The sequence below is a fragment of the Cupressus sempervirens genome, chromosome 1, assembly GCF_028749045.1.
Source record: "Cupressus sempervirens isolate cs-2001-9-10 chromosome 1, ASM2874904v1, whole genome shotgun sequence".
NCBI classification, from domain to species: domain Eukaryota; kingdom Viridiplantae; phylum Streptophyta; class Pinopsida; order Cupressales; family Cupressaceae; genus Cupressus; species Cupressus sempervirens.
The window spans coordinates 246,609,196-246,636,670 of record NC_143118.1 but is presented as its reverse complement, the minus strand read 5'-3'; the positions used below and the strand labels follow the sequence as shown (position 1 = coordinate 246,636,670).

General features: G+C 34.5%; 1 pseudogene; it reads left to right on the top strand.

Annotated features, from left to right (window-relative positions):
* LOC149577079 (26S proteasome regulatory subunit S10B homolog B-like) overlaps positions 1 to 23,746 on the top strand; it is a 44,597-nt pseudogene extending 20,851 nt beyond the window's left edge.
* Positions 23,747 to 27,475: the final 3,729 nt, after the last annotated feature.

Here is a 27,475-nt window from a genome sequence, read left to right as displayed (position 1 = left end):
CCCTTTATGAAGGATCCCAATTAACTCTTCTCTCTATTGTATTGTTTTTGGTGAATTTGAAGGTTATGAATGTTTTATTTAATGTAACAATGTCACATATGCTAAGGTTGTGATATATTTCATTATAGTATATAAAAGGTGAAATATGTACCATTAAGATTATTTATACTAAAGACTTATATTTTTTTTGTAGATTGATAGGTGATTATTTTTTACCACCATCAAATGTTCTCCCTCACTTGTATCGAGAATTATGTGCCACTATGAAACATATTGGAATGGAATATCAATCAATAGATACTTATCCTAAAGATCATGTAATTTATCATAAAGAAGACAAAAATGCAATAGAATGCCCTAAATTATATATGAGTAGATATCAGGATGATCAAATATTCTCCCTCACTTGTACCGAGAATATGTGCCACTATGAAACATATTAGAATGGAATATCAATGAATAGATACTTATCCTGAAGATCATGTAATTTATCATAAAGAAGATGAAAATGCAACAAAATTCCCTAAATTATATACGAGCTAATATCAAGATGATCAAGTGCCTTGAAAGGTTCTTTGGTACATCCCCATTATTCCATGTCTTAAATGATTATTCAGGTGTAGTAGCTTGGCACAATTTATGGATTACCATGCATGCAATAGAAGTCAAGATGACATTATTCAAATGCATGCAGATGGTTCAACATTTATGGACATAGAGGAAAAGTGGACACACTTTAAAGAACCTCAAAATCTCAAGCTTTCTCTAGCAACTAGCGGTGTCAATCCATTTGGAGAGATGAGATCCATTTACTCAGTGTGGCCTATTTTTGTTATCTACAATAACCGTCTTCCCTAGATGTCAACAAAGAGGGAGCACATTATGTTGGTAATCATTATTCCAAGTATTTTATTATTTTATTGTTACCTACATGTAATTATATTTCTTGGAGTGAAATGACCATAATAATTAACTAATGTTATTCATTCAAGTAGGTAAGTACCAAGTGAAAGATATGAATGTATATATTGTGTCTCTTATTGACAAGTTGTTGGTATTATGGAATGGTTTCATTATGTATGGTATCTCTAGACTAGTTGGACAAAAGCAATTTCAATTTCATACAATGTGTGTGGACAATTCATAATGCCCCAAGGTTGACATGTTTATGTGGTATGTTATGCTGAAATCAAGTTGTGCATGATAATACTAATTCCAAAACTGAACATATTTAATCCAATTGTATTGTTATCTTGTAGGTCTTCAAATAAAGGGAAAATTTGCATGTCCAATGTGTGGTCCAAAGATGAAATCTTGTCATTCCAAAAGTTTAAGAAAGAAGGTGTTTGATGAGAATAGGCACTTCCTCCACAAAAATCATAAGTATCAAAGTGTCAAAAAACAACTTTTCAATGGGAAAGAAGAGACTACATCAAAACCACAAAGAATGACACCTCATCTATGGTAGTTGGAATATAATAGAATTCAAGGTCGTCAAGGCATTAATACTGACCACCTTCCACAGGGACTAAAATGTTATCCCAAAGAATTTATTAGCTTGTTCTACTATGAGTAGCTATAAATTGTGCATTTGTTTGATACTATGCATATTTAAAATAATGTAACAGAGACACTGTGGAAAATATTGGATGGAAGGCATGACAAAGAAAAACTTGCCAAAATTTGTAGTGTCATTCATGATTCCAATCATGTAATGAAAAATGTCATTGAATCAAATAGAAATGGAGACTGTATTAATGCAAGTGCCCTTCCTTGGTTATTAATAGAGCAGCAAAGTAATTCCATAAAAGAAGTCATACCAAAAAATCAATTTCCTACAAGATTTGTTGCGAATATAAGAAATCTCGTATCAAAGAAAAGTGAATTTGGCCCAAGGCTGAAAATGCATGATTGGCATACCTTCATCAAGGTAAGTCGTGGTCTTTTGTATTTATAATATATTTGTGAAACTGCATTCAATTTTTATTTTATTACATTAGAAAAGAATGAAATGATCATTTGACAATTTTTGCAGTATGTGTTATCCCTATCACTCCCAAACAACTTCAACAATAATATCAAACAAGTGATATATGATCTTGGAAAATAGATGAGGTAAGTAGTGATATTTATTTAATATATCAAATAAGTAATATATTGTAGTCTTGCATTTATATTTTTTTGTGTCTTGAATCCCTTGTAGGTAGTTGTTATCTAAAGAAATCCATAAAGAAGATATAAAATATTGGAAGAAAATAAATTTTCTACTAATGTGTGAAATGCAATAATGTTTACCCTCAACTTTTTTCAATGCACAAGAACACTTCCTCAAACACCAAGTTGAGGAGATTGAATTGTGTGGACCTATATAGCCTAAGTTAATGTGGATGGTTGAGAGACACTTGAAAATTTTGAAGGGTTTGGTTTGATAAAGATAACATCTTGAGGGTTCTATGATTGAGAGATATATGGTATACTAGATGATGATGTACGTTACTCAATATCTTCATAATCTTGTAGCAAAGACCCATATAGATTGCATTTGGGATCTTAAATCCATTAAAAAAATTGAAGGAGAGTACTTGGTGAGGAACGATAGATTTAGGAAAGTGAAATGTAATAAATTATGAGATGTTAATGTAGTTAATTAATTCTTAATCTTAAAAATAAATCTGTTGTAAAACATCTATTTATTTTTGTACAGCTGCTAAAGAGTGGGATGCAATACATTTATTTATTGTAAACAATCAAAGATTAGATGACAGTATGGATTGAATGATGTCAAGATTTTGGTCATATATTAAAATGGAGATCTATGTCTTTATTGCTTAAACAAGCTCATTGTAACAGAGATTCCAAAGTTATATAAAAGAAAATAGATTTAGAATATGGTTAAAGAGATCTCTAGGTACTTATAAGTTTCTTAATGAAGCGTATGTTTTTGAACTCGTACTTAGCATATGGTTAAAGAGATCTCCAGGTACTTAGCATATGTTTTTGAACTCATGATGCAATAATTTATACATGTTTGACACTATTATAGGTGAAACACCACAAGTCCATGTTATCCAATGGTTATAAATTGTGCATCAAAGATTTAGATGACACAAAGAAAACTTGTGATTCTAGGACAAGTGTAGACTTCTACGTGACCAATATTTCATCTACAATGACTTACATCCTCGAGAATCTCAAAATCAATACTATGGCATTTTGGTTGATATACTTGACTATGACTTTAATTCCTTCAAATTAGTTCCTTCATTCTCAAATGGTACAGACTATGACTCAATCAAGATGATCCTAGTAGAACTATTATTGAGTGTGACAATGGGTTTCCAATGATCAATACAAGGTTGTTTGAACTAGTTGGGGATGAGCCCTATGTTCTTCTAAGAAAATGTAAGCAGATATTTTACTCATAGGTTCCACATAAACCAAGTTGGTCATTTTTTGTTAGAAATGATCCAAGGGGAAGGCCAATAAAGTATAATGTGATGGAAGAGGGAGATACTAAGGAAGAGGAAGAAGTGAATCATGATCAATATTTAGTTGATGATGCTCCTGATGCAAATGATTTTTCTACTGATCATGATGATGATTCTTCTATTGATCATCATGATGATGAGGACAAGGAGGAGGATGATGAGGATGAGAAGGAGGATGATGATGATGATTATGATGATGATGATGATGATGATGATGATGACAATGATGATGGCAATGATGATGATGATGACAATGATGATGACAATGATGATGACAATAATGATGATGATGATGATGACAATGATGATGATGACAACTAGGATAGTGGTGGTGGTGATGGTGATGATGATGATGATCCTAATGATGAGATGGATGAAGAATAACATCTTGTATTGTAGTTATAAAGGATGTAGAGGTTGTTCTTGATGACCATGTTGAGGTCCAAGATGGTGGGCAAGATGATGTGTTGGACAAGGTAAAGAGTGCTACAGTATTCTTTAAAATCTTTAAAGTCTCAACTTTTTAAAAGTTAACCCTTTTATTTGTTATTGTAGAGGACTCACCTTTGCAAAGTACAATGAGTGCACATCCACAGGTGAGAAGAAATATCGATGACAACATGGATATGCCTTTGCAACAATATAGGGAAGAACAAAAAATAATAATAATAATGATTCATGTCAACTTATGTAACTTATTTGATAATGACTGATTTTTATGTCTAAATATTTTATTTATGTTCTATTAAATATTCATGTGAATATTCTAATGAATATTATGTTTTAATGTTAATGTGAATGTTCTAATGAAAATTATGTGTTAATGATTGTTACCATGTGATAATTCATGAATGTTACATTTTATTAATAGAATGAACGAATTTTAGATTATAATAGTGAATTTAAAGGTTAGGGGGATAGGGCCAAATGAGCTTCCACCTTCACATGGTTGGCCCTGATTAGTAGAGAATATAAAATTATTCTCAAAACCAAGTGAAGCTCAACATTTACATATGATTGCATGACAACTAACTATGTGAATCTCTTGGTTTTAGGCAATGTGGAAGGATGCCATAGTCAAACTCATTGATTTATGAAATTTATATGTAGTGTGTGAAGTATTTAAAAGAATGGCTTTCTATGGGATTGCCTCAAATTATTCTTCTCTAAGGTATTCTATTATTTCTATTTATCTCCAATAATGTTTGATTGCATTGTTTTTTTTGCATCAACATCATGCATCACATTCTATGATTCATCATATAAATAAGATAAAGATATTAGAAAGCATGATCCAATGTAAATAACATAACTAAATTATTTAGCTTGATTTCTTATGAATTGCTTGCAGAATTGATGTTGTTGAAATTGATCTCACTTCTGCTTACTATTGGGTAGACCAGAATTGAAAAGATTTGTATAACTAAGAGCTTAGGAGACTCTTTCCTTCCATGTCCAAAGGAGGAGGCCTCATAAGAAGAAGATATTAGTGTTGAGGATGTTAATCTCAGATTAGTTTTGACAAGTGCATGTCTATACACATAAATCATTTACTTAGTTCATGTCAAACAAGTAACATATGTTGAGCACAACATATAAGTTAGAGCATGTCAAGTAAAGAGTGAGTGTTGAGTCACTCATGTGTTGAGTTGTTCAAGTGCTGAGAAGATAGTATATGCCAAGAAAGTAGTGCATGTTGAGTCATTGAGATGTCGAGTGACAACATTGAAGTCATAGTTAGTGTCGAGCACCAAGGACTTTAGATGTCGAGTACCATAATTTTGATATAGTTGTTTTATTAGCACAAACTAATACGTAAACCATTCTTAAGCTAACTTAAGGATTGATTTACAATCTTTTTTTTATAAGGATGAACCTTAAATGTGAACCCCTATGTATTACATGTATGCAATTAGAAAAAGGGAAGGTTTAAGTGGTAATATAGGTGAACCATATTCATTGATTCATACCTAATCCTAAGTCACCTAGGTCTTCTTAAAGATAAAAAACCCTAAATGTTCAAAAGGAAAGAGAAGAGTAGAGAAGGAGAGTTTGTATGCACAAACAGGACATTCATGGTGACCAATGTATTATGATTTGAGTTTCATTGTAAAATTAGTTAAAGGAGAATAAAGGAAAGGAAATAGTGGATAGCAAAGAGACATTTGATCAAAAAGGATCAAGTATACATCAGTGTAGAGGTGATCTGACATCAAGCAATAGAGTTTTAATGATAGGATCATTGTTGAGACATTCTAATAGGTGAATTAGTTAAATCTCTTAACAGAGTAGTCCTAACAGGTTGTATTGAAATCCTCTAACAAGGTGCTTACTTAATTGTAAGTTAAAGTACTTTAATAAAGCACACTTCTAACATGGTGTTGAAATCCTTTAACAGGGTAAGACCTAACAATCTTTGTAAGCTTTTAACAGGGCAGACCTTTCACGGAGTAGATCATGTTTCATGATCAAAAATTGTAACCTTCATTGGATACACTTTATTACTGTAGTAGTGAAGATTTGTGGGTGTCACCCCCACCCCAGTTTTACCTTCTCATTGGAGGGTTTATGGATAATAATATCTTGTGTCATACATGTGTGAATTCTTACTTGTTTAACATACTTTAGATGTATATGATTTATATGGTATTTTAGTTTACTTGTTGAATTATGATATGGATGTATGGTGAATTCTTTTATGGGTAAAAGTTTGAAGCACTAATTCACCCCCTCCCCCCCCCTCCTCTTAGAGTTTACTTTTTCTATTGTAATTCCAACAATTAGTATCTGAGCTAAGTCCTATGAAAGTAAAGCTTTGCAACTTTGAGGAAAGATCTTGGAAATGGAAGTCTACAAATTGGGAAAGATTATTGATAACTAGGAGATTAAAATACAACTCATTCTACAACAGCTAAATGAAGCAAGAGATGATCTAAAGAAATCATTGAGAAGAAGGAAATTTCTATTGAGGAGAATGACACATAATACCAAGAGATGGACATTATTGAACTATTTGCAAATGGAAATTCCAATGAATTTGATGCAGCAGTTGTAGAATTAATGAAGAAGAATAGAACCTTAGTTGAAGAGATCAAAAATTTAAAGATAGAGAAAGAATCACAAGCCATATTGTTATGTGAGCTAACCAGATAGAAAAAGAAAGCTATGGAAGAAAAAATCATGATTGAAGATGACAAAAGAGTTTCAACCAGCAGACTAGAAAAGAAATCATTAGAGATAAATAGGATCACTCACATGTAATTGGAAATATTGAATCAAGTCATGATTGCTAATCATGAAATATAATTTAAAGACATTGAGATCACAACACTAAAGTTGTAGAATGAAAAATTGAGAAATGATTTGAAAAGGGAAAAGGAGTTTGTTGAAAGTTTCAATAAACCTAGTGAAGCCATCAAGTACTTTAAACAATTGATGAGATCCCCTAGATCTAACAATGATACTTCTGGATTGGGATACACTAGTACTGAAGAAGGAGAATCATCCAAAAGTGATGAAGAAAGAAGTAACAAAAGTAACAACTCCAAACCTAATTGTCAAATTGTGGTAAGATAGGTCATACTAGTAATGTTTGCAAGAGCAAGACTATAAATTTGAATGTTAAGAAGAACAATATGGGACACTGCCACAAGTGTAACAAACAAGGTCATCAGGCACATGAATGTAGAACCAAGACCATGCACACTCAAAGATTTGAAGGATACTACTATAACTATCAAAAGTATGGACATAGAGATTTTGAATGCAGATCCAAACCCAAGTGGTCATCAAACAACCAAACAAAGGTAAAGAATAATAGCAGCTCTTATAATTGGGATTATAATACAAGATATAGTCATCACTATTGTCAAGAGTATGGACATATTCCTGAGAATTGTATTAGGACACATTTCAAAAGTGATTACAAAAGGTGGTTGAGTTAAACCACATGTTTTAGTTGTTTAAAGACTGGTCACATTAGTAGAAATTGTCCAACAAGGTCAAAGGCACCAAGTTGTGAGTTCAACAAAGTCAAAGGAAAGGAAGATATTGAGAATTTTAGAGATGAGATGAACAAAATATGGAGGAGAAAGGAAGATTTTAGTACATCAAGTACAGAGTAGATCACTTCACCCAATGGATTAGGTGATCACACCTCCTCAAATTAAGCAATCAAGAGGTATGTGGGATTGATACTTAAAAGGATATACTATACATCAATTCCAAGGATTTAATTTATGAAAAGATTACATATGCATGAATAAAGATACAAAGTGTTATTTAGGAATCAAGAATAAATCTTTAAGTTTTGTCATTTTTTATGTTACTGTTGAGCATGAGAAGTTTCATATGGTTTTCAAGTGAAATGTTAGTGGATGACAAGCTAGCAAAATTGTTAGTGAAGGTCGAGCTCATAGTGGTTTCCAAGCGTATGGAAAAACACATGGATGTCGAGTGAGCCAGTAGATTTAATTGAAGTCAAGATTACAATTGTGTAAGCACATAGCATTAAATGTAGTTTTTTAAGGGCTATTTGATCAATTATGTTCATTTGACATCATTCAAATTTGAAGTAGAGCACAAAGAGCTAAAGGCGTTCTTAAGAAATTGACCTAAGTATTTGCAAGAGATTTAAAAGGTTGTTTGACACCATTCCAACAAGATTCACAAGGTATTTATTGTGTGTCAAACTACACAGTTTTAAATTTGACAAACCCTAGTTTTGTTTAATGGGGTCTGGTTCTTTAGTAGTCAAGGATGTAGAGGGAAAAGAGGTTTTAAATGTGCAATTGATAAGTAATGAAATCAAACAACCTACTTTTAGGGCCATCCCTGATATAGCTTACAAAGAGGATCCCTCTGGTATGTTATCCATTATACCACCACAAGTTTTGATGATACAAGATGTTAGAAACTGTTATACATGCAAAATTAGAAGCATAGGTGATATGAAATCAAGAAGACATATGGAAAACTATGTGAGAATGGAGCATCTAAGGAGGAATTCAAAAAAATTGAGAGGAAAGGGTTAACTCATGCCCTAGATTTCTTCAACGTATTCAAGATAGAGTGGATAAAAATTGTCTTGAGTAGAATTCATGACAACTCTGTATGGCTAGAGAATGGACCAGTGAAAATCACCAAGAATATTGTACACAAAGTCATAGGGTATCCAACCCTAGATTGGCCTAGGAAAATGAGAAGTGAAACTAAGGAAATAATTGAAAGAAATGCAAGGGTTGTGTGGAATAAAAGAGGGATGACAATTGATACAATCACAAATCCCCTAATAGTTTTTGCAATGAGGGTTATAGCACACAAGTTATATCAATCCAGTAGATTAAATAGTGTACCTTACATTATAGTTGACATGGGTTACAAAATAGTGAAGAAGGATCATACTTATGATCTTGCCAAGTTAAAGTTGTAACAATTAATTGAAAATTTGGGAGCTATAAGGAAAACCAAAAGTGAACAATGTAAATTCAGATCTATTCTTGTATGTATTTTCTTTTATGTATAGAAAACATTCCCCACATTTGGTAAAGTTGCATGAAAAGTAAACAGAGCTATTGCAGTTCAAATAAGTGAATTTATTAAGTAACTAGGAGATAACTTTGAATCTATCACGACAAGTTATTTTGAAGGTTTCAAATAATTAATGAAGAAAAGACTAAGGATACCAGTCTTGCTAGTGGAGAAACATTTTGATGATGTTTTCTTCCTAGTTGACACTGATTTCACATATGTTCAGGCAGCAATTCCCAAAGTGAGATGGCTAAGGCTATTAGAATATGAAATAAATGTTGATGAGGCCTTTCCAACAATCAGAGCATTACTTGCAAAAGAATTGGATAAAGAAGCCATAGCATTTGGAAATTATGACTTGGCCAAATCAAAGATTACAATGGAATTGAAGACTACTTCAATGATTAGATAGAAGAATAAACTAGTTAAGAAATTGAAAGAAATATTTGGTGAAGGAGACAATGAAGAAGAAGAGGAAATACAAGCTCAAGCACCATTGGAATTAACACAAGTTCAGGGAGAACAAGAAGCGGAAGTAGAAATTGTAGAAATTGTTGAGGAATAAGAAGCTAGTGAAGTACCAAAAGCTATTGAGAAAAAGAGAAAATCAAAGACACAAGTAGTGAAAAAAACAAAGAAGGTTGATAAACCTAATCAATTGAATCCTATAGCACCTACCACAAGGGCTAGCACTAGAGTCACCACACAAAGGGCTAAAGAAGTAGCCAAGCCTAAGGAGAAGAAAGTTGAAGCTTAGAAGAGATCAAGGAGGAAGTATGTTGCTCAAGCTGAATCTGATGAAGAGAAGACTGAATTGGATGACAACAACCAATTTCAAGTGGTAAGTCATAGTCCATCTTCAAATTTAGACAATCTATGTGAGAATATTAGGAACAATGTTGATTTATCAGGATTCTCTCATATTGAGTTTGACAATCTTGGGAAGATTGAAAAGAACCAAGTTGAAGAGGTAGTATATGCCATGATGAAAATATTCAAAAACACTCCTCTAGAACTTGCCAACTCCATACCCAAAAGTTTGTATGATAGAGTTGAGTAAAGGTGGCATTATTATTTAGATACTGAAAAACAAATTAGGGAGATAGCTCTTGCTCAAGTTATGCTAGAAATTAGTAAGGTTGACATGTCTAAAGCCATTAAGAAGTATGTTGTAAGCTTTGTGCCAAAATTTAGGGCATTCAGCATATTGCAAAACAACATAGATGATGTTGTATAGAAGTCTGAGAAAATGTGGAAAATAACATATGGATTGTCAACATCTAGGAAAGTTGACAAAAAACATATTGAGGTAGGTGAGGATGAAGAAGATGACACTAAACAAGGCATAGTTAAGGGAGGTACAGATATGAACATTGACACCTAGGCACCAGTTGAAGAAGAGTGGCAAACATAACAAAGTGTACAAGATACACAAGTGCAGAGTGCCAACCCTCCATAGGAGACAAGTGCAAATATTTTAATTATCAAAGTTAAGGATGTCTCTAAGACTATTGCTCAAAACATAAATCCCCCTACTGAGGATGATTTAAAAAGGATACTTGTTAAGACCACTCTCCAGGCCAAACTATGTGACAACCCTATATTGTTGAGTGTAGATGAAATTTAGAAAATAGATACAATAACTATAGGGGAGGAAGTGCAAACACTAGACACACCTTTAGTCACAAGTGTACAAACTTCACAAGCTATAGTGGTAAATCAAAGGAATGAGATAGCAAGTTTCACTATCAGTATACTTATGCAAGACACTCCTATCTCAATGAATGTGCAAGAACCTAAAAAAGATAAGGATGAGACAATTGGAGAAGACAAGGTAGAGACACCAGAGAATGAAGGTGCTCAAGGCCAAATAGGTTAGGTAGATACAACTGCACCTCAAGCACAAGATCAAGGTGCAACTAGAGCTACAAAGGAAGAAAAGGACAATACTAGAGAGTTAAGATTGATATCTAAGCTAGAGGAGCAACTAGCAATTCAAGCACTAGTGACATTACTAGAATCTACTACTCCTCCTAGTCAATCTCTTCAGAGGTTGAGCATAGATGCTACACCATTGCAATTTTCAAGGTCAAATCCTAGCTCATCTAAGGTAGAAGAGGTAACTACATGTGGTGTTGTTATCCTAGATGAAGAGATTGTATTGCCTAAATTTTATTAGCAAGAATCATAATTGAGCAGATGGGTATATTACAAGAGGCCCTAGCAAAGAAGAAAAATCAAGAACTTCTCAAAAGGGAGCATAGGTAGAAGCAAGCTTTGATTGGCATCAAAGAGATTTTCCTAGATGCATTCAGTCTGTCGACTCCAAATGAAAATGATCCCATGATTGAAAAATTAACCAATATAGTGGAAAGGGTTACTAACACAAACCTGGATACAAATGTAAAACTACTTGAATGGTATGAAAGGAAGTTTCAAAATAAGGTGAATGAGAAGATATCAAGTGTTATTGCACTAAAAAAGGTCTATTACAAGCTAGAGTTGCCATTGCACCAAAAGATCAACCTTTCAATGCCTGATACAACCACTAGACATATAGAACATAGGAGGTGGTTAAGCCATGTCACAAATCCTGAAGGGGAACATTGGTGGTTAGTCCAACAATCCCCCCCCTAGCATTACCTAAGGAGATTCAAACTTGTGACCAAGCTCTAATACCAATTGTTGCAAGCTAGAGTTGTTGTTGCACCAAAAGATTGACCTTTCAATGCCCAATACAACCACTAGACTTATGGAACACAGGAGGTGGCTAAGCCATGTCACAAATCCCAAAGGGGAATGTTGGTAGTTAGTCCAACAAGGTTGAGCTAGCAACCAAGATAGAGTGTGTGAAGAAGGTACTAGAGAAAATTTTCTCTTTGTACACCAAATTGTGTAGTCCTACTCTCTTCACACAAGAAGTAAAGAATCACATCTTGAGTTTGGAGAGCCATATGCAATCATCTAGCACTACTTTACCCAAGTCTCCAGCTCAAAGTGAGAAACATTTCAAGTACCTCTTGCAATCCTAGAGTCAATTAGCATCATTACAAGCAGATAAAGCCACCATCAGGGCTAAATTGATCAGTATCTAGTCAACACTGACTCCACACATGGAGATATTGCACAAGGAACAAGGCTATGTTGAAACTCTTATATATAAAGATCCTTATCTTTCTACACTGGAAGGCTTAGTCCACCTTGCTACTAAGCTGGCTATCCAAATTAGGTCTTTGAAGGTAGCTTGTGATAATTGGGATGTAGCTCTAAATATTATACTTGAGGTCCATAAATGTTTTTTGGATAAATATACTATTAGTGTATAACCCATTGACATAAGTGTCAAAAAGGGGGAGTAAGAGTTATGGGGGAGCAAGCAGAGAAAAGAGGGAGAAAAACCCAAGGTGGAGTAAGTAAATAGAGTAACAAAATGATCAATATCAACTTAGACAGAAATAGAGAAAGAGTATCAGTTTATGTAAATCTAGTCAACAGGAGAAATATTTTGATACAAAGTACAGAACTAAACTGAACAATGTCTCAAGGGAGTTATGAAATTTTGAGGTATGACTGATAAGTCTTGTTTGCAAAATTTTGATATTTTGAAATTTTGTATAGAATCTGAATAGATATCTATGTTATGCTCATAAGGATAAAATAATTAATGCATGACTAGGTGTTTTTGCAACTCATGTCAAAGGGGGAGATTGTTAATCTCATATTGGTTTTGACAAGTGAGTGTCTATACACTTAATTCGTTTACTTAGTCCATGTTGAACAAGTAACATATGTTGAGCACAACATATAAGTTAGAGCATGTCGAGTAAACAATGAGTCACTCATGTGTCGAGTCATTCAAGTTTCGAGAAGATAGTATGTGTTGAGTGATTCAAGTGCCGAGAAAGTAGTGCATGTCAAGTCATTCAGATGTCAAGTGACAGCATTGAAGTCATAGTTAGTGTTGAGTGATAGGGACTTCAGATGTCGAGTAACATAGTTTTGACATAGTTGTTTGTATTGGCACAAACTACTATGTTAACCATTTTTAAGCCAACTTAAGGGTTTATTTATGATCTTTTGTTGATAAGGATGAATCATAAGCATGAATCCCTATGTATTACATGCATCCAATTATAAAAAGGGAAGGTTTAAGTGGCAATATGGGTGAATCATAGTTGTTGATTTATACCTAATCCTAAGTCACCTAGGTCTTCATAAGGAGGACACACCCTAAATATTCAAAAAGAGAAAGAAGAGTAGAGAAGGAGAGTTTGTATGCACAAACAGGACATTCATGGTGACCAAGGTATTATGATTAGAGCTTCATTGCAGAATCAGTTAAAGGAGAATAGAGGAAAGGAAACAATGGACAGCAAAGAGATATCTAATCAAAAAGGATCAAGTATACATCCCTGTAGAGGTGATTTAAAATCAAGCAATAGAGTGTTAATCGTAGGATCATTGCTGAGACATTCTAATACGTGAATTATTTAAATCTCTTAACAGAGTAGTCCTAGAAAGCTGTATTGAAATCCTCTAACAAGGTGCTTATTTAATTATGAGTTAAAGTCCTTTAATCAGGCACACTTCTAGCAGGGTGTTGAAATCCTTTAATAGGGTAAGACCTAACAATCTTTGTAAGCTTTTAATAGGGCAGACCTTTCACAGGGTAGATCACCTTTCATTATCAAACATTGTAACCTTCATTGGATACACTTTATTACTATAGTAGTGAAGATTTTTGGGTGTCATCCCCACACCAGTTTTACCTTCTCATTAGAGGGTTTATGGGTAATCATATCTTGTGTCATACATGTGTGAATTCTTACTTGTTTAACATACTTTAGATGTATATGTTTTATATGGTATTTCAATTTACTTTTTGAATTATAAGATGGATGTATGGTGAATATTTTTATGGGTAAAATTTTGAAGCACAAATTCACCCCCCTCCACCCGCACCCCCCCACCCCCACTCAGACTTTAGTTTACTTTTCCTATTGTAATTCCAACAAAGGAGACTGAAATGTTTTCAGTATATGGAAGGCTCATGTTCATAGCTTCTCATCAAACACCAGTAAGGTGGAGCTTGGCAACATATGAGGTTGCAACTGGTCATTGTGCTTTAAAGGTAGAATTTTGTATTGTATATTCAGATAGAATGGAGCTATTTTTCTAATGGAAAGAAAATTAAATGATCTTTTCCTTTCTTATTTTGATGTAGAGGAAGGTTCCTCTTATATCACAAGATGGACTCCATCAACTACATATCTTCATTTTTGTATTGGTAGTTGCTCATGTCTTGTCTTGCATTGTAATTATGAAACTAGGATTGGGCAAAGGTATGAGTCGCTAGACTTTCCTCCTCTTATTGTTATATTTTCCATTTTCTCGTTGAATGATTGCATTTGATAACTTTTGTTGTAAATTGGGAGACATGAAGAAGAATTTAAATTAGTGGAAACAAATTATATTAGATCATTCTAAAGTATACATTAATTCATGACATATTTTTTAAATTTTTAAATGAATCTTGTCATACAAATTGACTTGATATGTTGGGAGGTAGTAGATTTAAAGGGCAAAACAAGTCTTCTAGGGTATATGAATACACCATAATTCTTGTGCTTGTGCATTTTATTGTTTCACAATGGTCTCATGAACTATTTTCATTATTTCTTTTAAGTGTGGTGATATGTTAAATAATTTTTAGCTTTTCCATGTAACCTTTTCCATTTATTACCACTTCCAATAACAACTAAAGTATAATTATGTCCTATAGATACATGTTTTTTTTTTCATAATAGAGAAATAGATAGTTCCATGTTTAATCTCTCATTTTATTTTATGTACTAGTGTGTATGGGTCATTTATCTTCCTTTGAAGGTGACAAAGTTCATAAACAAACATACTAGCGTATGGGTTTATTACTTAATAGTTTCCTTAAATTTGTACTTGGTTCACTGTTATACATGGTTAGACTTAGAAAATTGGTCAATCGGCATTAGATAGTTTTTCCTTGATTTGTCATTTTTTGTATCAATAGTCCTAACATTTACATATCTGGTGTGTAATTAAGTAGTTTTGGAAAGGTGACTGGATGATATAGTATAGTAAGTATGACATGTTTTAACATGGGTACAATCAGAAAAGTATTTGAGGTCCACTATATAGTTTTTCCTTGATTTCTTAATATCAATATCACACATTCAGTATCCATGATATTTACATATTTGACATGCAATTGAATGCGCAAATATTGTTGGAAAGGTGACTGATTGACATAATATTGTAAAAATGACATGTTTTACCATGGCTACAATTAGAAAATTAATCAAGGACCATTAGATAGTTTTTTCTTTATTACTTTGCATCAATATCATACATTCTTATATATGATATTTACATGTTCAACATGTAATCAAATGCATAAATATAGTCTGAAAGGTGATGAAAAGATATAATTTAATAAATATGCTCACATTTATTTTCCAGGTTCCTTATCCCCCATTTGGATGCATCATCATCTCTTGCTCCTATCCTTGATCCTTGTTATTTCTATGTTAAAATATTATTCCCATAATTTTTAGGGTATTTCAAAAAATCCCCTTCAAACGTTCTTACATTTCTTAGATTTTCCAAATAGGGGAATGTCGATGCGGTAGGATCATACTTTATTTCACTGTCGCTCTAATATATGTATCACCTATAAATCTATGATTCTATCTCTAGTGAATGTTTGATTTTGAAAAAATTAATACTTAAATGTTCATGCTTGTACTATTGAAGTAAATTAGTTTTTCTAATTTTGGGATTATGAATTTTTCTTTGTAAATTAATTGTGAAAGCTAGTAGTGAGCCAAGATATGTTGTTGGGTGTCAGAATAAGGTAGATAAAGATAAGTTCATTGCAAGCATGTGTGTTGTTCTTTACATAAAAACACCTACAATAATGAGGACTCTTCCTCATGAGGTACCTAACATTAGAATCTCACATCAGCAACCTATTAATAAGCACAAATTATATTAGAATCTTTGAAGGGATTTTCTAGAAATAGGCTAATCACTTTGTTTGTGTCTATTGGATGCGGGTGGACCTTATTGTTTATAATATGCTACATGAGGATCTTGGTAATGTGAGCTTCTCAACAGTATGAGGGTTAGTAGATCAAATCAAAGAACTGAGAGAGTCTATTGAAATTCCTTTAATGAATCAGGAACTCTTTCTTAGGGTTGGAATCAAACCTCCTAAGGTAAAATTTGTGTGGGGTGCAAATTAATCATGGTAATTACTTATTTATGTGAAGTTAAAATTGCATATTTTATTTATTCTTGTTGGAATTATTTTGTAGATTTTGATTCTTTTTTCTCCAATTTCAAGGTGTACTTCTATATGGCCCTCCTGGAATGGGAAAGACACAATTATCAAGAGCTATTGCTAGTAATGTTGATGCCAATTTCCTAAAGGTTATATCTTGGTCTTTTTTTTATCCATCTTACTTTTATGCAATTCAACTTTCTTATTTCGTGTACCTGAGGTTTGATTTATGCCTTCTGTTTGTAATACTATTTTTCAGGTGGTTTCAAGTGCTATAATAGATAAATATATTGGTGAAAGTGCAAGGTTGATCAGGGAAATGTTTGGTTATGCATAGGATCACCAAGTATGAATTCTTATTCATTTGAACATCAAAAGGCCAATTTTTTGTGTTTGTTAATATAATTACAAATGCTAATATTTTGTTTATATATAATAATAGTTTTTTTTTATTTCAAAACATTGTGTATGTTGAATTATTAGCTCATCACATCTAAGAATTTGAAGGTATTGACACTAAAAAGTATCTCTCTATATGCTTGCAATCCTATTCCTCTTAGTAATTGCATTGCAATCTACTAACAAGTATTCTAATTAATGTAAATGATTTTTTTATGTTATAGTGGGGCTTTATTGTAGCCATGCATCATATTTATGGATGAAATTGATACAATTGTTGGATGTTGTTTTAGTGAAGGAACAAATGTTGATTGAGAAATTCAAAGAACTTTAATGGAATTGGTTAACCAACTAGATGGTTTTGATCAAATAGGAAAGGTATTGTGTTTTAAGGTGTTCAAGTTGTTTTAATTTTCAATCAACTACATTAAACAAGAAACTATGTTATTTAACTTATTTAAGATTCTTCAAGGTAGTGTATTTTTCATTCTGACCTAAAAATCTTGTTGATTTTAACATTAAATCTAGGTAAAAATGATCATGGCAACAAATCATCCTAATGTTTTGGACCCAACCCTTCTTAGACCTGGTTGCTTAGATAGAAAGATTGAGATTCCACTTCCAAATTAACAAGCATGAATGGAAGTACTAAAAATACATGCTACAGGGATTGCAAAACACTGAGACATATTAGATTATGAAATTGTTGTAAAGCTTGCCAAGGTCTTGTTTTGTTTCTTTAATAATTTGAAATTTATCCAAAGTATTTGATTTTTTCTAATTTTTTCTCCTATACACCACTACTATGTGTTGGAGTTGGTAATTTTTGTTTGATTAATTACTATATAGCTAGAATTATTTCAACTTTTATCAGGGCTTCAATGGAATAGATCTTTGTAACATTTTTACAAAAGTTGGTATGGCAACCATCCATGCAGAGCATGATTAGGTAATCCAAGAAGATTTTATGAAGGTGAATTTTCTTTCTCTTTCTATTTAGCATTTTATAAAATTGGAGTTGTTTGTGCTCTCTGGACTGTAACTTGTACTTATCTTTGTCATTCAGGTTGTTTGCAAGTTGAATGAAGCAAAGAAATTGGAGTCAAGTTGTTCAAGAGTTGATTTATGTATCAAATTTTTGTTGTTTAATTCAAAACAAACGTACGAAAGTAATGTTTGGCCTTATTTGAGAAATCTTGTTTGTTTAAGTGGTAGACAATGTGATCTAAATGATGTGATCATTGTACCAATGTGGTCCTTATTTTGTTCAAGAATTAAGTCACGCTTTTTTTTAAAAAAAATTATGTAATATTTGTAAGCATTGTTTGAATCTCCAATACAATCCATATTGTTTAAATGACTTAAATCATGCTTTAAAAGATATTGAAATGTTGATTCAAGGCTTGTCCTCTGGCCCATTGGTTGAAATGAGATTTAGGGTGTGTTTGGATGCCTACGCCTCTAAAGTTCTCTACCATGGCAGGAACTAACAATAGAATACTAGAACTACCCAAAGAAAATTGATAATGCAGTGAGTCATCATGATTACATATTGCTCAACAAGAAGCAGTCACTCTCATAGCATTGGCATTACACCATGTAGCACCTGCAATGATAACATCTATCAGATCGTTGTCATTCAAACAGCATTGTCATCACATGTCATCACCGTTTTGATGTCCAATTTGATGGATGCTCATTGAGCCTACAACAATTCCATCATAAGTGCAACTACAGACTAAAAATGTCAGTTGTCATAATTGCGACAATCAGTCATCCAAATTATGATGGCTTAAAGAGGCACTCTTCGCCTTTTTTTTCCAAATTGTGACAGCTTTAGGCATCCCAATTGTGATGGACTAGCTTTTCATGATAATTTGTGATAGCAAAAGTACAATGCTCATCCAAAAAGGGCTAATTTATGCCACTGTCACTTAGGCGATGGGAGGTTGTTGCAATTTGAGCCCAAATGCAGTGGTGTGTGTGAAAAGATGGGACAAACCTCAACGAAGGAAAAGTTTAATAGAGTGCATTCCATGGTTAGCAAGGAATAAAAAATAATAAAGATTTTAAAATTATCTTTCCAAAGTTCTACTAAGTATAGAAAATTTTATTAGCAAACTTTATGTGTCAACATTTAGTGACATTATTATTATTATATATAACTATCGACATAACCCTTGTACCCTTCAAAGGTGCAAGTGCTAGTTTAAAAGATCAATGACTTCTTTTGGATTATGAATCAAGATAAAGTGTTTAATAAATTTGTTGAGAGATTCATACTTCCAAATAGCTTATGTCTCTATGAGAAGGGTTTTAAGAATTCTTTGCACATATTACTTGTATGTTCCTTTCTGTTTTAAGGTTTGGTAACATATATTTTCTTTATGTAATCTTTAGTAAATCTACCTAATTTCTTTGTGTGATCTTTAGTGATTCTTCACTATTGTGGTTCCATAATGCATGCCCCATTTTTTATGGAAATAGGGACCCCCTACTTTATTTTTTGGCTTTTTTGGGGCCCTAGTCTAGGGTCTGAGTCATTTTGAGGTCTCACTCAGTCCTCTAGTTCATGTCCAGGTCCTAACGGAGAAGCCTAGAGGTCAAAAATTCAAAAAAAATAAGGGAACAAGTTATTATTGAGAATTTTGGCACACCAGGTGCACCTCCTTACGTGCGCTAGTGCACCAAATATGGAGATGGGCTTTTTGTGCATTATTCACATGTAGTTGCACACCTGCACAGCTGTGCCAAATATCTTCAACAAAAAAATATTTATAGGAAGGGGGATCCCTTCCCTCCTCACTTTGTCTTTCCTTTCATATTGTCTTTGCTTCCCCCTGCACCAGCCTTTGACCACAACTCCCAAGTGATAAAGGTGCACCACTCCATGAAACCCCACTCCTACTTCAAAAACAATGCAAAACACAATGCATCAACCAAAAATTTGGTTTGCATCAGTGCACCTGTTCGAGTGCACTGATGCGCACCCAATTTGGTATAAACAAACTTGAAAAGCCAAAAGAGTAAAAACTTGATAAAAATGACCCAAGATTTGGTGTGCATCAACACACCTACCCAAGTGTGCTGATGCACACCCAACCTTGTTCAGAACAAGAAAAACTAAAAAACTAAAAAAAAAACTTAGAACATTAAAAAAATACAAAGAATAATTTAGGTGCACATTTGCGCACCTAAATTGTTTTTTCTTAACACAAGTTTTCATGGGTTGCGCATTAGCACACCCCATGAAGTGCATTGATGTGCAACACTAATGAAACTTATAAAACATGGTGTTCTAATTTTGCATTCTAGGTTTTAAATTGACTTTTTAGATGGTTTTCTAAGTGATTAGGTTTTAGGTTTTTATGTGAGTTAGTTTTAGGGCGTTAGTAACCCATTATTCTTCAATTCCAAACTAATGGACATACTTTTTGTGTAGATACAATGACGTCCCCATCATCTTCCTTTGAAAATAAAATGGCACCGAAACCAATAGTATTCAAGTTCCAGGGCATTCCAACAAAGTCACAATTTTAGGATGACAACTCTGAAGTCTGAGATATTGATTTGGGACATACTAATTTGGGAGAATTTCTAAAGATTTGCAACAAACCAACTGAGACATCTTAGATGATCTCTATACTCATCTAATCAGGACTCATCAGTATCACACCCAATGTCAGTGCAATCTTCAGAACTCATTATGACACTTGTGGAACACTTTGTCCTCGAGGAGAGGGTTGTAAAGAGCATAACGGGAGAAATTGTCCTAGATCTCTGACTAAAGAACATCAAGAAAGTATTCCATCTCCTAAGGGTAGATCAATTCGTCAAGCTTACCTATGAGCAAACAAAAAGATGGTATTGGGAACACATTGAAGAGGCCTCTGAAATCATTCAATCATCGTAACTCATTGAGAAGACTCTTTTGGGAAAGAAAATTGGCAAAGTGGACATGACCCAAGGATATATGAAGGAAGATATTGGATACTCGATCATACTTTTGAGTAGATTTATGGGTCTATAGGAAATGGACACCTAAACATCTTCACAGTACACTTTATTGAAACAATAAAGAAAGAGAAGATGCCACTAGACTAGGCTTCTACTCTTAGTCAAAATTTGTATGAACAGTTGGCAGTGGCCAAGAACCAAGGGAAATTCTACCTAACATCATACCTGGTATACTTTTTGGCTACAAGAGCGACAGATTATCTAGGGCTATACAAGAAGGGTAGCATGCAAGATGCTAATGCATGGCCATATATCATCTATCCTCAGCTAGTAAAGAAAAGGCTCTCAAAGCAAAGCAAGGAATACAAAATTGTTAATGATGTCTTCATATTAGCTATAATCCGATTCATAGAAGGGGATTATGTGAAGAGATTATCAGATGATGCAGTTGCACAAATAGCATTGGTCAAGGATTACTACATCTAGTTTCATACATTTACATATTTGAGGGTAGTGAGTACCACTATTAACCCTAAGAAGCTCCCAAGATATCCCAATGATAGACTTATCCACCTAGAGATTTCTTGACAACTCTTGTCTGCCTATGATAGAGTTAGAAAGTAACATAAAATATTTTGGATCTAGCCTATGACTATAGGACCTTTTTAGGTAGATTGGAGGCAAGATATCCCCTCTTTTGAATGTGAATGGGATCGATATCCCTTGGAAGTATACAATTCTCCTTGGCCATTTTTTGATAATATTGGAGACTACAATATTTGGCAGGTAAAGCATTTCAACATGAAGAAGCTATTGAGGATCATTGGATGAATGTAACAAATGACTATGATATATGAATAAGGGATTGTTGTACGATGACTTTGTTTGGTAGAAAATGTTGGAGTTGATAAAATCCAACTCTAAAGACGCCCAAGATCACCTGCATGCAAAAACATGTCAAAGGGAAGCCAACGAAGGAAGAGCGTGGAGCAAGGGAAAAACCCTATACGGAAATGAGAGATAAAATATGCAAACACAAGAAAAATATGTATTTACAATATGTCATATGTGATGTTGATGAAAATACAATTAGGGAGCCCGAATATAAAGGACTCAAGGAATATTCTAAAGTGAGCTAGAAGATGCTAGGAGATAAGTGTGACAACTAAGCATACATCCACATGAGGTGGAAAGTCCTTGAACAAGGTGAGAGGATAAGTATGACTTAGAGAGAACAAACTCTCATATTGTCAACAACTTATAACTAACTCCTAGACTACAACTAATAAATGAAATGCATTTACCTAAGTAAGCTTAAGTAAATAGAATAAATAATTAATTATTTTATTTACTCTAACACCCCCCCTTAAGTGTAACTTAGGGAAATTCCTTAAGCTCACAAAACTAAGATGAAATGCAGAATGGGTCCCAGCAATAAGGCCATTTTAGGTACCCATGTACAATGCAAAAGATGCAACCTCTAAAAATGGAGAAAGAGAGAAAACCACATGGGAAAAACCCTCCCCCAAAAAGAGGTAAGAACCTAGTGAAAAACTAAAGAAGCCTCCAACTAGGGAAATGTCCCCTAAAATAGGAACAAGGAGTGATCATGAAGAGCATCACTAAAGCATGAAGAAGCAACAAAATTCTGCCATCTAAAAGAAAACTACTGATCTGAAGAATGTCCATGGAAGAAGAAGGCACGAACCAAGTGTTTCTATATGGTAGATGGTCCATCTCACCAAAATGTATAAGTAGCCAGACACTACAATCACCTTGTATATAGGATCAACCACTGAATACATAGCTCACACTAATGAACCATCAAACTACGAAAGCATTAGAACAACAAAACAACTCCCCCTTAATAAAGATGGGGTGAGATGATAGGCAACTAAAAAGGTTAGCCAAAGTCTCCTGCAAACAAACCAAGAACAACGAGAGAGGAAGAGGTACAAACCTATAATGACACATCACATTGATGCTGCATGGGGCTAATTTTGTGGAAGGGACACTCACTTGACAAACGAAGATGGCACAAATATGGCAACTACTATCCCCCCATGGTGCTTTATGAAAATAGTGCAAGTACAACTGACTCAAAAATAATGTTCATGACCCCTAGAATGCAAGAATGGCACTTTATCTCAGTGCGATACATAAAAGTGCTTCAAAATGATGTCTACAATGATCAAAATTGAAAACAAACTACACAAAAGATAGGACAACCTGAAACAAAAACAACCATGCCAGGAAAATGATCCTCGAACCTAAAACATCCAAGATATCCACCATGGACCAAAAATACCAAAAATATGATAGAAAGAGCATGGGCCAAAATCTAAGAAAAAGGACTACATTTCTGAAAAGATGACAGAACCATCTTTCTAAAAATATAATGTTTTCAAAAAACTAACATGGGCAAAAGAAAAGCTTGTCGGAGTCAAAAACATAACTTTAGATTTCAACTAAAAAAATGGCCAACAAAACTATTTCAAAACCTAAAAATATCTACACCAATGTCTCTGTCTTGAAACTAGCTTTTTGACGCTTCTTTTGGATCGAAAAAATACCTCTGTATGCTCAAGTTATGGCCAAAAAATTGGAGGTAGGTCCAAAAATGACCTAGGAGAGGTACAAGGGGCACATGATGCAACGTTGACATCATGCTGACATCGGCATTTCACATTATTAAATTTGACAGCCTGCAGCCCATCAAGGCAAAAAAGGAAGCCACATGGTAGTGCCACATGGACACCACGTGGCGAATAAGATGACATGGCAAGGGCCACGTGGCATACCTACCACATGTCACCCGCAGACTGGGTGACTACTACTGAAGTGGCTGCTAACTGTGTCCATGCAAGCGGGCAGAGGAGGAGTTGTGCACTGGTGGAGAACGCCTGCTAAGCAAAGAGAAGGGGTGTCACCACTGGGAGGAGGTGGCGCTCAGGCAGAGCGCAGTCTGAGGCTAAGCCACGGTGCAGGAAGGTGGGGTTTCTGGCTACAGCCACTACGAGTGGCGCGGCGGCGGCCTCGTAGTGGTGCTACGTAATTTGATTTTTTTAATTTTTTTTTTTCTCTAAAATTTTGTACAGTCCGTACAGCAACAACTAAGAGGCCAAAAAAAATTTCCTGAACGCCTTGTCACCAAAAATGAAAAGTTTTATATGAATCCTAACTACAAACAACCTTCCAGATCTAATGGCAGTGCCTGTTTGGGCCCAAAGTGCTCCAAAATTTGTTGTTCCCCTGATTTGAAGAAAAATGCACAAACAAACTAGTTTTGTGACTCCAAATCACGGCTTCAAAAATCTTTCAACTAAGCAACAGTAGGGAGGCTCTGATACCATGTTGAATTTGATGAAATCCAACTCTAAAGATGCCCAAGATCACTTGCATAAAAAAACCTATCAAAGGGAAGCCAAGGAAGGAAGAGCGTGGAGCAAAGGAAAAACCCTAAATGGACATGAGAGATAAAATATGCAAACACAAGAAAACTATGTATTTACAATATGCCATATGCGATGTTGACGAAAATACAATGAGGGAGCCCGAATATAAAGGGCTCAAGGAATCTTCTAGAGCAAGCTAGAAGATGCTAGGAGATAAGTGTGACAACTAAGCATACATCCACATGAGGTGGAAAGTCCTCAAACAAGGTGAGAGGATAAGTATGACTTAGAGAGAACAAACTCCCTTATTGTCAACAACTTATAACTAACTCCTAGACTACAACTAATAAATGAAATTCATTTACCTAAGTAAACTTAAGTAAATAGAATAAATAATTAATTATCTACTCTAACAGAAAAGGCCTTGACAATAAATATTCTATCAAAGACACTACAGCAAGACTCAGAGGAGTTACTTGATCCTTTTTTCAACAGGGATAAAATTGGTGAACGGCCTATCATGCATGTTGAGGTTGACAGAGAAGAAAACTCAAATATCAACCATAGGGTGAGGTACATCATCAAAATAACATAGGATTGGATCAAGAAACCTTTCAAACTTGATCCAATTCCTAAAATAGTAATACTTCATGCACAAGCCCATCTAGCAAAAGGTAGAGGGAAAAAGCTCACCATCCCTACCTTTACAGCCTAGTCACTAGTAAGGTCAAAAATGGTGCACCAACTCGATAGGCCGGTTGGTTATTATAGAGCTTAGAAGGGTAAAGGAAAGGGAAAAAGAAAAAGGAATTATCCTCAAAGAGTTGAACCTGAAGAAGGATAAATCTCAGCTCCTCCATAGCAAGGGAAAGAAACCATACAAGGGCCAAAGAATACTGAAGCCACACAAGCCCAAAGTGATCCTCAGGTGCCACTAGTTACACCAGGCCAAATAAAGATAGAAATTGAGGTTTAAGAGGTCTTCCCACCTCAAAAAATAGAAAAAGCCTCCCCCTCAGCACCAAAAAGAAGAAAGATTAAGACTCTGATGAAGAGGAGACCAAAGGTGATCAACAAGCTGATCCCTTTTCCATCCATCCATGAATCTATTCTAGAAGGAGCTGAAGAAGAGGGTGATGATGACGAGGAGGATAGTCTACCCTTGAGTCAAAGGACTTGGCTAGCTAGGGATATAGAGAAAGAAAGAAGAAGAAGCTCTATGATTATGTCACCATCTATCTTGGATGAACCTTTGTAAACCACCACATCAGAAGATGAGATGCAGCAATAGATAGATGAATAGTATGTAGAGGGTACTTATTTCTTTAAGATGTAAAATTTTGACTTTATCCCTATGGGTACTGAGTTGGTTGGGGATAAGATCAAAGACATGTTGACCAATCAACCTCAAGAGGAGGATTGGACTTAGATGCTCCCCGAATCACAAGGACCTGAGATAGTTATGAAAGCCTAGTTACAAGTCACATTGTGTGTTGACAAGGGATCAGCCACCCCTCTGCCTCCTAATACAAAAATTAAATAGGTCTAGGTAGAACCTAAAGAAGAGCTACAACAAGTATCCATCGATGAAGTGTCTGAAGAGGGGAAAATAGGTGAACAACCTCAATAGACTTCCCAGGACACAAAGGTGAGAACTATGGGCACCATAGATATAGGGATTGTGGATGAAGAGCCTTCACAAAGGGAGAAGACCCCAAAGAGGAGCAATAAGGGCAAGGTTATACCTGAACAAAATCCTTCATCCTCTAAAGGAAATTCCTCAATGTAGCATGTTCCAAGGTGGCTTCGAAAAGAAGTGATTAAAAACAAGAAACAATAGTTCACTACCAAAGAGGAGGATAGAATGGAACTAATAAAAGTATTAAGGAAACCTAATTCTCCTCCTAAAGATGTGAGACCATTAGCCTTCATTATGAGAGATCAAAATCAAGACCTTTTTGCTCAAGTGGCTATCCCTCCTCCAAAATCAAATGTTGAAGAACTGACACCTAGGGATTATCAAATCTAGGAAGTTTTGCTTGGGAGGCCAACCTTAGAAACTACAAAGCTAATGGACACTACTAGGATGAAGGAAGTTTTTAGAAGCTTGGAATAGGATGGGGTAGAGTTGATAACACTTTGGCGAAAGAATGAAATCTTAAAAGGATATTTGAGTGAAATTTCTAGCCCTTTGGATCCCATTAACCCTAAGGAAATTTTAAATGCAGCAATTCAAAGGGATAGGGGAGCAGTTCAATTGGACTCATTTTTGAATGCCTATCAGCAATGGAAAGAAATTTTTGAAGAAAAAGGCATTTTGATCATCCAAGGGAATTTAACGTTATTACATGTCATGAAGGATAATGCGGATAAGTTAGGAGCAATTTTGAATCAAGATTTTGGCTTAATGGATGAGGTGCTTACCTGGGGAAAGGATCTACAAGCATTATAGGCAATCAAAGGCTAGAGGTATCAAATGTTAATGGATGTATATATAGTTGAGGAGATAGATAAGATAGATGATTGGATTGAGAAGATAGAAGATAGTAATAAAGTCATGAAATCATTACACGCGGAGATCCACAGGCTCAAGGACAAAGCCCAAGAGAAAATTTTGGAGGCCAAGAAAAATTTAGTGATGCATGATTAGACATTTTTGAGGATGATGCATGGGATAAATTAATACCTGTAGAGGTGGTGGATGAGAGATTCCATAAAAATTTTGATGAAGTTTCCAATGATGAGTACATCCGATAAGCTTTTAGAACAGAGGAAGCTTTGTTAGAGCTTGATACAAAACTTAGGGATTTTGCAAGAACCCATATAGAGGTGGACAACTATAGGAAAAAAGTGAAGGATAAATATAATGCCTTAGACTTATCTAATGTGGTGCAGGTCACCGAGATAATAGAGAAATTCAAGGGAAAATATCCAGACGTAGCTCTGGGATAAAGGGGAAAAAAACCCAGATGCCAGAATTTCAATTTTGACACTTGGTAAAATTTTGCATTTTTTGGTCTTCCAAGGTGCACCAGGTGCTCTAGTGTGCTTTTTGAAAAGTGTTTTGGAATATTTTTTGAAGAAGTCAAAGGTGCACTATTGCACCAAGTGTGCTTCTTTCAAGGTGCACTTTTCCATAGGTGCGCCGACAGTTAACTACTAGTTCCAAAATTAGAGCTTTCCATGCATCAGAAATGCATTTTTGATAGTAGTTTAACTCTAACAAATGCCTAGTAAAGATGGAGCTTCTATTTTTCGTGTGTTCAGACACTTCTACATCAAACTAGAGGCTCTCTTCTTATTTTCTCATAATTTCTTTTCTTTTTTTATGACATGTAAAGGCTCATGCATCCAATTAATGATATAAAAAATGGATGGAGTCCTACTAG